Genomic DNA, 12392 nt, shown 5'->3' with positions numbered 1-12392 from the left:
TAGTCAAGGTTCTCATTCTATTATTGCTGCACTGAGTGGTAGCTGGCGCCCTTCAAATAACGTATGTGTAAGTAAGTAGGTAAGAAGTAAGTGTGAGTACAAGGTCCGACCATTGTATATTTTTCATATTAAATTTCAGATTCATATTTTTCATTTTAAATGCAGTTTAAGAGTGTTTCAAAAGTTAGTCAGCGAGTTAGGAACATTACAGTGGAGATTTCTTCAGTATACCGCGCCCGTTTCTTTATCTCACTGTCTCGTAGACAAAATCTCAAATCTCAGAATCTCAGTCACTTAAATTACTTGATATTAACCAGCAGGAATGTATTTTATATGCTTCTTGTTTGTGTACGATTGCTTACCACAAAATATAAAAATGTATGTTTCCATTTAGATTACTAGTGTATTAAGTATAATATATTGCTATATTAAGTAAAGATATGGTTAAGATGCTTTGGTTCACATTTCTCTTTCAATTTGTTTTGAAATAATTGATTATGGTGTTTAATGTAGACTCTACATATTCACAGTGGCAAATTATAACCAATAAATTGAACTCAATTCAGATACATTCAATACAATTCTTAGCCAGAAAAATTGCAATCACAAGGTATGTAGACTCAAATTTGAAATATAATTTGCTTCCTCAATTAATAACTTGTATAATGTCAAAATTTTCTTTATTGCCTTTAATTTATAGGAATAATTAGCTTATGCATAAGGAGTTAAACAAGTAAGTAAGTTTGTTGTCGTTATAAGGCACGAGGTCTTACTTATATGAACTCACTCTTGGAAATATAACTTTGCGGTACAGCAATCTTGGTGTAATAATAATAATAATAATAATAATAATAATAATAATAATAATAATAATAATAATAATAATAATAATAATAATTTGGTTTGGTTCTGAATTGAGTAAGAGCTAAGCATAACACTGCGTGAAACACTGGAGAGGGGACCCTCGACCCCGACACGTCGCGTCCCAATGGCTGATAGGGGAAGTGCCTGTAGATATACAGTACAAGTGTGAATAAGGCATAGCAAATTAGCACCCGCGGATCAACTGAGGTAAAATGGTCAACGACCTCGAAGGCAGAAGAGGACATATCCCAATGGCGGAGAGGACGGGAGAGCCAACTCAAATTCACCTCGCGTCTGACTTGCAGCAAACGGCGAAGTGGTCAGCGTCTGATCACCAGAGGTGCGGCTGGAAATTCATGTTCTGGAACTCACCACTCCAGTCCTAAGAACTGGTCCTAGGTCCAAACTTGTGACAATCAAGTACCACGAGGCGTGATAGAAATCGAACTTTTACCTCAAGAGGTAACCAATCCACTGCTGTCAAGAACAGTACAACCCGAGTGTCGGATTCTGGGGAGTCTGGACTGACACGCAGAGGGAGTTGGAGATCTCTGGCCAACTTCGCCAAACAGCAAACCCTTTAACGGAACACTAAACATAAATACTCTCATACGAACGGGAAAATTGTATGCACTAGAGCAAACATTAAACGAACAAGAAATGCAGATACCGGCACCAGAAAAAACAAGACTGACTGACGAAAACATAATAAATTTCGGGAAGTACAAACTGTTCAAAAGTAAAACAGACAAACGAATTCTCAAAAATACGCCACTTTTAGGAGTCGCCTTTTTCAATCAAGAAAACATAGTCAGCTCAATAAGAAATGTGAATCCTGTAAACGATAGACTAATTACAATCACCGTAAAGTGTGCAAATAAAATATACACACTAATTAATGCACACATGCCAATCAATGAGAACAATAAAACAGACAACGGAAAGGTAGACAAATCTTGGGGAACTCTAGAAGAAATAATATCCAAAATTCCTCTAAACCACGTCAAAATCTTACTAGGTGACTTCAATGCAGAATTAGGCAAAGAAAGAATACACAGTGAAACAATAGGAAAATTCACAGCACATAAATGGACCAACGAAACTGGACAAGGATATTTAACCCTAAAATCATGTCAACACACTTCAAAAAGAAACCATCAAAACAAATGACATGGAGATCACCGAACACACTCATCGGCAAATTCCAAATTGACCCTGTATCAATCTCTTATCCAAACCGCAGAGAAATTATGAATATTCAAGTCAGAAGGGGTACAAACATAGACACCAGATCATTACCTGACAAGAATCAAACTACAGTTGAAACCTCAGAGATTCACAAAGAAGAAACCATTAATCCCAAAATTTGACCCCACTAGGATCCAACCATCTTCCACAGAAGAATTAGAGATAAAGGAGGCAAAAAATTGGCAACAACTCCAAAGCAAGCTGATTACATCAACACAAACACTAATTCCTCTGCGGAAAAACAAGAGACACACTTGAAATGAGGAGTGTGAACAAGTAATCCAATATCGACAGAAGGCATACAAAAACTGGAACATCAAAAGACGGAGAATAACTACAAAATATTCCTAGCAGTGAGGAAAAGACAGCTCAATTAATCAGACAGACGAAAAGGAAATTTGAAAAGGATCAACTACTTGCGATCGAGAAGGACTTTGAGATAAACAACACACGAAATTTCTACAAGAACTTCAAAACTAAGCTTGCAGGATATCAACAACAAAGTCTCTGCTTCAAGAAAGAAAATGGACAGTTGGCACTAAAGAACCAAGAAAACGGTGAGGAATTTTAAAGAATTACTGAACTGTCTAGAACCAACACGAAGACTTTTACCACAAGAATCTGAAAATACTACTCCAAATTCATTGCCACCAGATGAAGAAGAAATCGCAAGACAAATCAAAAGACTTAAAAATAACAAAGCATCGGGTGAGGATGGAATCATAGCAGAAGTCCTCAAATCAGCAGGCCCATATACAATAAAATAAATCACATAAATCATGCAAGACATTTGGTAAACAGAGCAAATCCCAGAAGAATGGAAAAATGCATTAATTCACCCGCTACACCATAAGGGAGATTGAACAGATGTAAACAACTACATAGGAATCTCACTACCATCGGTTGCATACAAAATTCTATCCCAATTTCTTCTTGATAGAGTACAACAACAACTAGAACCACAAATCGGAGAACATCAGGCAGGATTCAGACCAGGCCGATCGTGTCCAGAGCAAATCTTGAACCTAAAGCTAATCCTAAGACATCAGAGAATTTGTAGCAAAAGTTTAGCCTGCACATTTGTTTGAATTCAAGAAAGCCTATGTAGTGGCGTATGGCTGTTATTGCCGGGAGTGTCCGAGGACATGTTCGGCTCGCCTGGTGCAGGTCTTTTGATTTGACTCCCGTAGGCGACCTGCGCGTCGTGATGAGGATGAAACGATGATTAAGACGACACATACGCCCAGCCCCCATGCCGGCGGAATTAACAATTGATGGTTAAAATTTCCGACCCTGCCTGGAATCGAACCCGGGACCCCTGTGACCAAAGGCCAGCACGCTAACCACTTAGCCATGGAGCCGGACAAAACGGGAGTAAGACAATGCGATGGACTCTCAGCCTTACTCTTCAGCTGCGTCCTGGAAAATGTGTAACACAATAAGGGCGCAAACAGAGATTGGTCCTCCAAATTCACCAACCAATCATCTTAGGCAGAGGCAAACCAGCGATAGATTTCTTAGAATTTGCGGATGACCTAGCAGTACTAACCTGAGGCATTCCAACAGCCCAAAATCAGACTGAACTCCTGAAAGAAATTGCGGAAAATGTCGGCTTTCAGATATCTTTTGAAAAGACAGAATACATGGCCTGCAACAAATATACACCAAAATTAATGGAAACAAAGTATGGAAAAATTAAAAGTGTATCACAATTTAAGTACCTTGGTGAAACAATTCAGGAAAATGAACTCGAAACAAAAGACAATGAAGTTAGACGCCAAAAGATGGAAACTGCACATCGACTAACCCAAAATATCTGTAACAAAAAATGTATCTCCAAGCATACAAAACTGAGACACTAAAATACAGTCATTAAACCATACTGTCTTTATGGATCAGAGAAGCTAATTTGTTACAGGAAAGCAGACATTGAAAACACTGATGAAAAGGAACGCTAAATCATAAGAAAAATTCTAGGCCCGAAACTCGCCAACGGAGAATACCAACTTAGAGGCAGACAGGAAATCAAACAATACACAAATATTCACAGTGATATTAGAGAACGCAGGCTAAGATTATATGGTCATATTTAAAGAATGCATCCAGACACTCTTACCAAACAAATAGTCGAATTCTATGAAAATAGGAGTAAGGATGAAACAGACACAACGAAATGGATTGACGAAATTAAAACCGATTTGAAACAGGCAGGAATAACACCAGCAGATGTCCAAAACAGGGTATTCTTCAGATCCAAAATTCATAAATGGCAAGTTGACCAAGAGGAAAGACCAAAGAAGAAGACTGGAACAACCGTATCTGAAGACAGAAAGGAAGCCCACAGTAAAAGAATGAAAGAAGTAAGGACACAGAGGAAGGCAAATGCGCGACTGTAAGTACTTTGCGTAGTCTTAATGGGCTATTAGCATATGTATGCATACATACATCATCACTATAGACCGTTATCCCTTAATGCGTTCAGTCTGCTAACCTCTGTGAATTTACTAAACGTCGCCACAATCATCTATTTGCAAGTAGTGCTGTGGCCTCATTTAGCTCTATGCCTCTTATCTTTAAATCGTTAGAAACTGAGTCTAACCATCGTCGTCTGGGTCTCCCCTACTTCTCTTACCCTCCAAAACAGTGTTCATTATTTTCCTTGGCAACCTATCCTCCTCCATTCGCCTCACATGACCCCACCACCGAAGCCGGTTCATGTGTAAAGCTTTATCCATCGAGTTCATTCCTAACATAGCCTTTATCTCCTCGGTTCGAGCACCCTCCTCCCATTGTTGCCACCTGTTTGTACCAGCAATCATTCTCGCTACTTTCATATCTATTACTTCTAACTTACGAATAAGATATCCTGAATCCACACAGATTTTGGTCCCGTAAACCAAAGTTAGTCTCAAAACAGACCGATGTATAGATAGTTTCGTCTGGGAGCTGACTTCCTTCTTACAGAATACTGTTGAAACTGCAATCTCAATCTCAAGATATTACCATCCCGAGAGAACACACAACCTAAATACTTGAAATTATCTACCTGTCCCAGTTCTGTATCACCAATCTGATGTTCAATTCTGTTGAATTTCTTACCTACTGACATCAATTTAGTCTTCGAAAGGCTGATTTTCATACTATACTCATTGCACCTGTTTTCAAGTTCCAAGATATTAGACCGCAGGCTTTCGGCACAACCTGCCATTCAGACCAGATCATCAGCATAGGTCAGACTGCTTGCTACATTTCCACCTAACTGAATCCCTCCCTGCTACTTTATACCTTTCAGCAGATGATCCTTATGAACTACGAACAAACCCCTGTAAGTACCCTGAACCAAGAACTCATTCTACCATCAATTCTCACTGAAGCCCAATTGTCAACATAAATGCCTTTGAATGATTTTAATAATATAACCCTTAATCCCATAGTCTCCTAGTATAGCGAACACCTTTTCCCTCGGTACCCTGTCATATGCTTTCTCTAGATCTACGAAACAAACATAACTACCTATTCCTCTCGTAGCATTTTTCAATTACCTGGTGATTACTGAAAATCAGATGCTGACAGCTCCTCTGTGATCTGAAACCACACTGGTTTTAATCCAACTTCCTCTCAACCACTGATCGCACCCTCCCTCCCAAGATGCCAGTGAATACTTTGCCCGGTATACTAATCAATGAGATACCTCGCTTGCTTATAGATAGATGCAATTACTTCTTTTGTCCAATCTGAAGGTACCTTACCAACACTCCATGCTTATTTTATTACTCTATGAAGCCATTTCATCCCTACCTTCACCATTTCAGGTCTAATTTCATCTATTCCTGCTGCTTTATGACAAAGGAGTTTATTTACCATCCTTTACATTTCCTTAAGCGTAATTTCACCAACATCATTTTCCTCCTCCCCATGAGCTAGGTTGTTCACGACACCACCCGGAATATCTCCTTTTACGATGAGCAGATTTTCAAAATATTCCCTCCACCTGTCCAGTGATTCCCTAGGATCTATTATGAGTTCACTTGAATTACCCAAAACACTGTTCATTTCCTTTTTCCCTCCCTTCCTAAGATTCTTTATGACTGTCCAGATAGGTTTCCCTGCTGCTTGACCTAGCCTTTCCAGGTTATAACCAAAATCTTCCCACAACTTCTTATATAATAATAATAATAATAATAATAATAATAATAATAATAATTTTATTTACTTTCCTCTTCATATTCAGACAACACACCACACTACCAATCACCACAGAAACACGCAATAGCGATTACATCCCTCCATATAAGGTTGGCGGCAGAAAGGGCATCCGGCCGTAAAAAAGGGCCAAACCCACATGTGCGACAAAGTTCGCACCCGCGACCCCACAGGTGTGGGAAAAGCGGTAGAAAAGAAGAAGAATTTTATTGGTTTTACGCCTTGTATATAACTTTTTCAAAATAAAAGAGAACATCTTCCCGGCATTCACGATGACCACAAGGCTCCAGAAGAAAAATGGTATACATAGAAAGATTAAAATACCAAAAACGACAGTCTACTGACACAATACTTTAAAAGCTGTCATAAAAATGATTTTGCAAAATATTCTTACCAATTGTATTTAGAGTACTTTTACGGATTTTGATGACACCTTCAGGATTTCTTTTACGTGCCAATAAACCTACCGACACGAGCCTGGCGTATTTGTGGACCTCCAAATGCCACCTCACTAAGCCAAAATCGAACGTGTGACCTTAGGCTTAAAAACCAGCGCTCTACTGTCTGAACCATTCTCCCCAGCACGTTGATAAGTACGTTCGTGTCCTAATCCCGAGGTGGTGCAGCTCTCTGCAGGTACTCTCCCGATGGAAGTGAGCTGCATGTACCATTTCAACCACATACCAGCCCTTCTACCATTCTTAAATTTCTGGCAGTTCCGGGAATCGAACCCAGGCCCCGAGGACGACAGCTAATAGTGCTACGGAGGCGGACAGCACTTTGACGAGATGCCTGTCAACCTTCCTAGAGTGATAAATATATTATGCCCAAAATCTTCTTTTTCACGTATCGGTGCAGTCTCTAGTGTAATCGCCAGCTTGATTTAAACTATCGCTAAAATTATTAACTAACTCGAAATGCACTTGGATGTGAATATCAGCATTAATCTTTATTAAGTGGGCTTGTGACTTCGGATTCTTACTAATTAAAATACCAGACAATGCTTGACTGGATTCTGGTAAAATTTGTGACCGCTGTAAACATATAAAACACGCAACACAATATACACATTTATAAAAGGTTGTCAGTCCTTTTAAGTAAACATGACAAAATTAACTCCTCTTGTCAGGTGATACAACTCTTGACTTCCGAGTCGACACCTTTAGATAAATTACTACAATGACAGAAAAACAAACACTATCAGTTTTATTTCTTTTATTTTGTTTATTTATTTAGTTTTATGTCCGGATCCATGAAAAAATGGTTAGCGAGCTGGCCTTTGGTGACAGGGGTCCCGGGTTCGATTCCCATCTGGGTGGGGAATTTTAACCATAATTGGTTAATTCCCTGGTTAAAATTCCCCTGCCACGGGGACTGGGTGTACGTGTCGTTCTCATCATCATTTCATCCTCATCATGACGCGCAAGTCACCTACGCGCATCAAATCAAAAGATCTGCACCTGGCGAGCCGAATTCCTCGGACACATCCCGGCACTAAGAGCTATACTCCATTTCATTTCATTTATTTTTATTTAGATTTTATTTTAACGTTACATCTATCTCCGACTCACAGTAGCTATCAAACACAGTTTTCGCACAGCCTGAACGTACTAATCAGTGCAACAAGAGCACAAAACTAAACAGAGGTACAGGACGTTGATATTCATTTTAAATACTATTTTTATAAACATTTTGAAACACACACAGAAACTCATCTACAATTCGGTGGTGAATAATATTATCTTATGTGGGACAGAAACTCGGACAGTTAATAGACAACAAGTCAACAATTTATTAGCCATAGAAACGGATTTCCTTTAGGAGATGGCTACAAATTCATTGTTGGATAAAGTAAGGGACGATAAAATCACAGAGGTAGAGAAGAATGTATTGGCTGTGATTGAAGAAAGGAGATTAAAATTGTTCGGGAGCGTGAGAATGATGAGAGATGGCAGAATTCCCAAGATAATGAATGCTAAACTGGAAAGTTCAGGCCAACAGAAAACTGGGATGTATGATGTACTTAGGAGCAAGGCTTGAAGACATTTAAGTGAGGAAGACGCAAACGGTAGAGAATAGAGGAGGACTGAATTATACAGACCTATGGGCCTTAAGAAATCTATTAGTGGGTATTATTATTATTATTAAAACCGAGATTATTGTTCTTGTACAGGACTTAAAACCTACGTCATACTTAATTATTATTTATTACAATTTGCTTTAAGTCGCACTGACACCAACAGGTCTTATGGCGACTATGGGATAGGAAAAGGCTACGAGCGGGAAAGAAGCGACCACAGCCATAGTTAAGGTATATTTGCATGACGTGAAAATTGAAAACCACGGAATTATTGTTATCTCTTATTATTATTGTTACTATTACTATTATTATTATTATTAAATCTTCATAGTATTGATCACTTATAGGTGTTAGCTCGAGTTACTTCGACATTTATAATTAGGAATTCAAATGTATAAATTCTACACAACATTAACATTATTCTCAAACATATTGCAAATATGAGTAAAAACTCATTTGACATGTTATTTCAGAAATTTTAGTTTCTTTTCAATTACGACGGTAAGTGTATTTATCTTTTGCTTCGTTTTTATTTAGCGAATAATTTCACATTTGTTGAGTACTGTTAAATTTACTTGGAGCTTGATCATGCGTTGAGTGCCTGCGGAGCAGAAATTAATATTTTGATTTTATATATAAAGTCAGATCATCTTTAATTCCTCCCTGTGGTTCGGATTGCGAGTAAAACTTGATATGCAGTGACTATGTTTACTATATCAACCGTCACGTAAAACTATAAACGTGCTTTGTTATTACCGATGAAAAGCAAGTCCGGTTTCCTCCTTACGTATATTAGCACAAATAAATATTCCTCCATCCAGAATACATCAGTCTAATCGACCTTCACTAGCAAATAATTGTTTATGTAAGTGTACTCTTATCATTAATATCATTAGCGACATTCTATATCGAGCAGTAGAATCCAGTCCCTTGAATTAGGCAATGTTAGTGAGACGAGAAATCGCGCTCAGCATCGATTTCGAGTAAATACCAGGAAGATCAGTTAGTACTGCTACCTCATTCTTTAAAGAGACAAGGATTATGAAATCAGACCCCTTGACACAATAACCATTATACCACGATCAAAATTCTTCACAGTTACAAACATGTCCTTTACTCGCTTTCGTGAATGAACTGACTCTTTATCCCAGCAAGTAAACTAGGGACAATCATATCTCCGGAACAGTAATCGGAATACCAATCAAATTCATTGAATTACTCAATTCTTAGCTAATTATTTCTCATATATAAAGGAAGACTACTAAGAAATTAGGTTTTAACGTTACTTCATTATCACTTATAATGTTAAGCTAGTAGTAAACTCAACCTATATTATTGTAAGCCGTAGTGTTTGCTATTTGCTTTACGTCGCACCGACACAGATAGGTCTTATGGCGACGATGGGATAGGAAAGGCCTAGGAATGGGAAGTAAGCGGCCATGGCCTTAATTAAGGCATAGGCCCAGCATTTTCCTGGTGTGAAAATGGGAAACCAGGTCAACCATCTTCAGGGCTGCCGACAGTGGGGTTCGAACCCACTATCTCCCGATTATTGGATACTGGCCGCACTTAAGCGACTGCAGCTATCGAGCTCGGTAAGCACTGGAAATACTTAAGTTGTGTTTATAATGATGCTGGATTTAGAATTTCAAATTAGCAGTATTCCTTGTAAAATTTTCTTTCCATGGAATTGCTTGTAGTAGTAGTAGTAGTAGTAGTAGTAGTAGTAGTAGTAGTAGTAGTAGTAGTAGTAGTAGTAGTTGCTGTTGTTCTTCTTGTTCTTGTTGTAGTTGGGTAATTATGTTTAACTTTATTATCACACTACTATAAGTGATCTTTGCCACCCGGATATTTCCAATTGCGATGCTTCTTAATTACGAATAAAAAAATAGAATAACATAGATGATATTTCTTTGCTCTAGTATTAAGTAGTAAAGAGGTCATTAGGTAAATGAAAATTGTCATTAAATGTCATTAAAACTGGAGCTACAGAGAAGAGTATCCTAGCCTTTAAAATGTGGGGATATATGTGGATTTTGAATTTCTCGTAGAGAGACTATATTACAAATGTGGAGTTCTTCACTGAACGGAATGACAACCGCAATTGATAATGTACGTAAAATACCAGCTTGAATACGTTCGACACGTTATTAAAAGTGAGCAAAAATATCGGCTTTTTTACAAGTCATAATACAAGGGAAACTAGAAGGTAAAAAATGACGTGGTAGAGAAAGAATTTCCTGTTTGTTGAACTTGCGAAAAGTATGATTCGAACTCTGCTCATCTCTTCAAGACTGCACTCGACAACCCGAATATATCTATAATAACACCCTTCATCCCGAACAGATAAGACAATCAAAGAAGAATAACAATTGTGAAGATCACGTTCGTAATTATTCACATCTTGAATGCTTATTTTGTAATATGAATAGTTTTTGTTCTTGATTTCGATAATTTCAATCATTTAACTAAGTTATATGGACACAGTCCACAATGATCTGATAAGGATTTATGTGAATCAAGGGGGATTTTTTATATTTTTTATGTTTTACAAATTGTTTTACGTCACACCGATACAGATAAGTTTTACGGCGACGATGGGATAGAAAGGGCTAAGAGTGGAAAGTAAGCGACCGTGGCCTTTATTAAGGAACAGCTCCAGCATTTGCCCGGTGCGAAAACTGGAAACCATGGAAAACAATCTTCACAGCTGCCGGCAGTGGGGTTCGAACCCACTATTTCCCGAATGCAAGCTGATAACTACGTGACCCAAACCGCGCAGCCACTTGCTCCGTAATCAAAGAGTATATTGAAAATTTAACAACTTAGAAAATGAACATCAAGAAATGGAACTTGTTTGAATACGGGTCAAAAGTTACAGGTCATGTACGGGATGAATTCGAAAAAAAAAATCTTTAGCATAAATTGGCACTTATTTTGAGCATTTCTATATTTCAAATTCATTTGTCAAGACAAAATAAATAATATCAAGTGTTCTAAAACACTGTACACTACCACTAAAACAAGCAAAGCCATTTTACTGCTACGTCTATAAAAATAATAATATCCCATTCACCTAAGCAATTAGTGCAAAAACTGTGTCAGATTACATTACTTACATTGAATGATACAGGGCCAAAATGAACAGCTATAACGTTATATTTCTCGTACACGTGGTTTAAAATTCTACTTTCTGTTGCGATAAAAGCGCTACTGTACTCACCAACACCTGTCGTGTGGCGATGTTTAAAATAACACGCCGTCCTCTTGGAGTATTTCGGGATTGAAAACCGAAATTATACGAGAAACTATTCATCAATAGCTTCTCTTATGTTCCGCAGTTGGAATAAAGTTGCCTAAGTTTTAACTAAACGAAAACTATCTACTCTTGCTGCTTTTAATTGGTAGCAACACATAACATCCTTCTCATAGTTGTTTAAAAATTATTTACATCGTGCATAAATTGCTTTGAATTCTAACGCTCTCATCCCATGTTTGTAAAATGTTTAGAAGACATTGTTAGACTAAGGGGAAGTGATAGGTGTAGGTTTACTGCGGTGGAAGAGGCATGGCACGCACGACACGACGTGAAGAAGGACCACGTGCTACACAGCGTGGCGCCTGTCAGAGCACGCGACGCGCGGGCAGACCTACTGGAGCTTTACTGGTGGCCACAGATTTATCAGGCGTCGAGATGCGCCTCTGGCGTCCGATAACCCAACTAAAGATGATTACCCTCTCACAATTCATCACGCGCCCTCAAGCGGCCGAACGTCGAACTAGAAGAAAGTGCATCACCTTTGTACAGAACTATCCATCTCTTTAATGGGAGCGACAGATACGAGAGCTAATAGCGGCCGCTGGCGGGGAATCAGCACCATGGCCGAGGGATTCTTGTTCTGCGTGACTACTCATAATCTTGGCTTGAGAAAATGTGTTCCTGCCAGTCCAAGAATTAATTCTAAAGAAATCCTTTATTATACAAATCCCACGCTGC

At 38.4% G+C, this 12392-nt stretch overlaps 1 protein-coding gene across 3 annotated transcripts in view; it reads right to left on the bottom strand.

Moving 5' to 3' along the window:
- LOC136875784 (gamma-aminobutyric acid receptor alpha-like) overlaps positions 1 to 12028 on the bottom strand; it is a 965546-nt gene extending 953518 nt beyond the window's left edge. For 2 of the 3 annotated variants that reach the window (XM_068228214.1, XM_068228223.1), the window contains exon 1: positions 11619 to 12028. The gene's annotated coding sequence lies outside the window, so the exon portion shown is untranslated. Of the gene's footprint in view, positions 1 to 11514; positions 11580 to 11618 lie in introns of those variants that run through there. The other variant, XM_068228219.1, reaches the window with a different exon arrangement.
- Between the last annotated feature and the right edge of the window lie 364 nt (positions 12029 to 12392).

Source organism: Anabrus simplex, chromosome 1, assembly GCF_040414725.1.
Source record: "Anabrus simplex isolate iqAnaSimp1 chromosome 1, ASM4041472v1, whole genome shotgun sequence".
In the NCBI taxonomy this organism is placed as follows: Eukaryota; Metazoa; Arthropoda; class Insecta; order Orthoptera; family Tettigoniidae; genus Anabrus; species Anabrus simplex.
The sequence above is the reverse complement of the archived record's forward strand: the minus strand, read 5'-3'. Positions and strand labels throughout refer to the sequence as shown.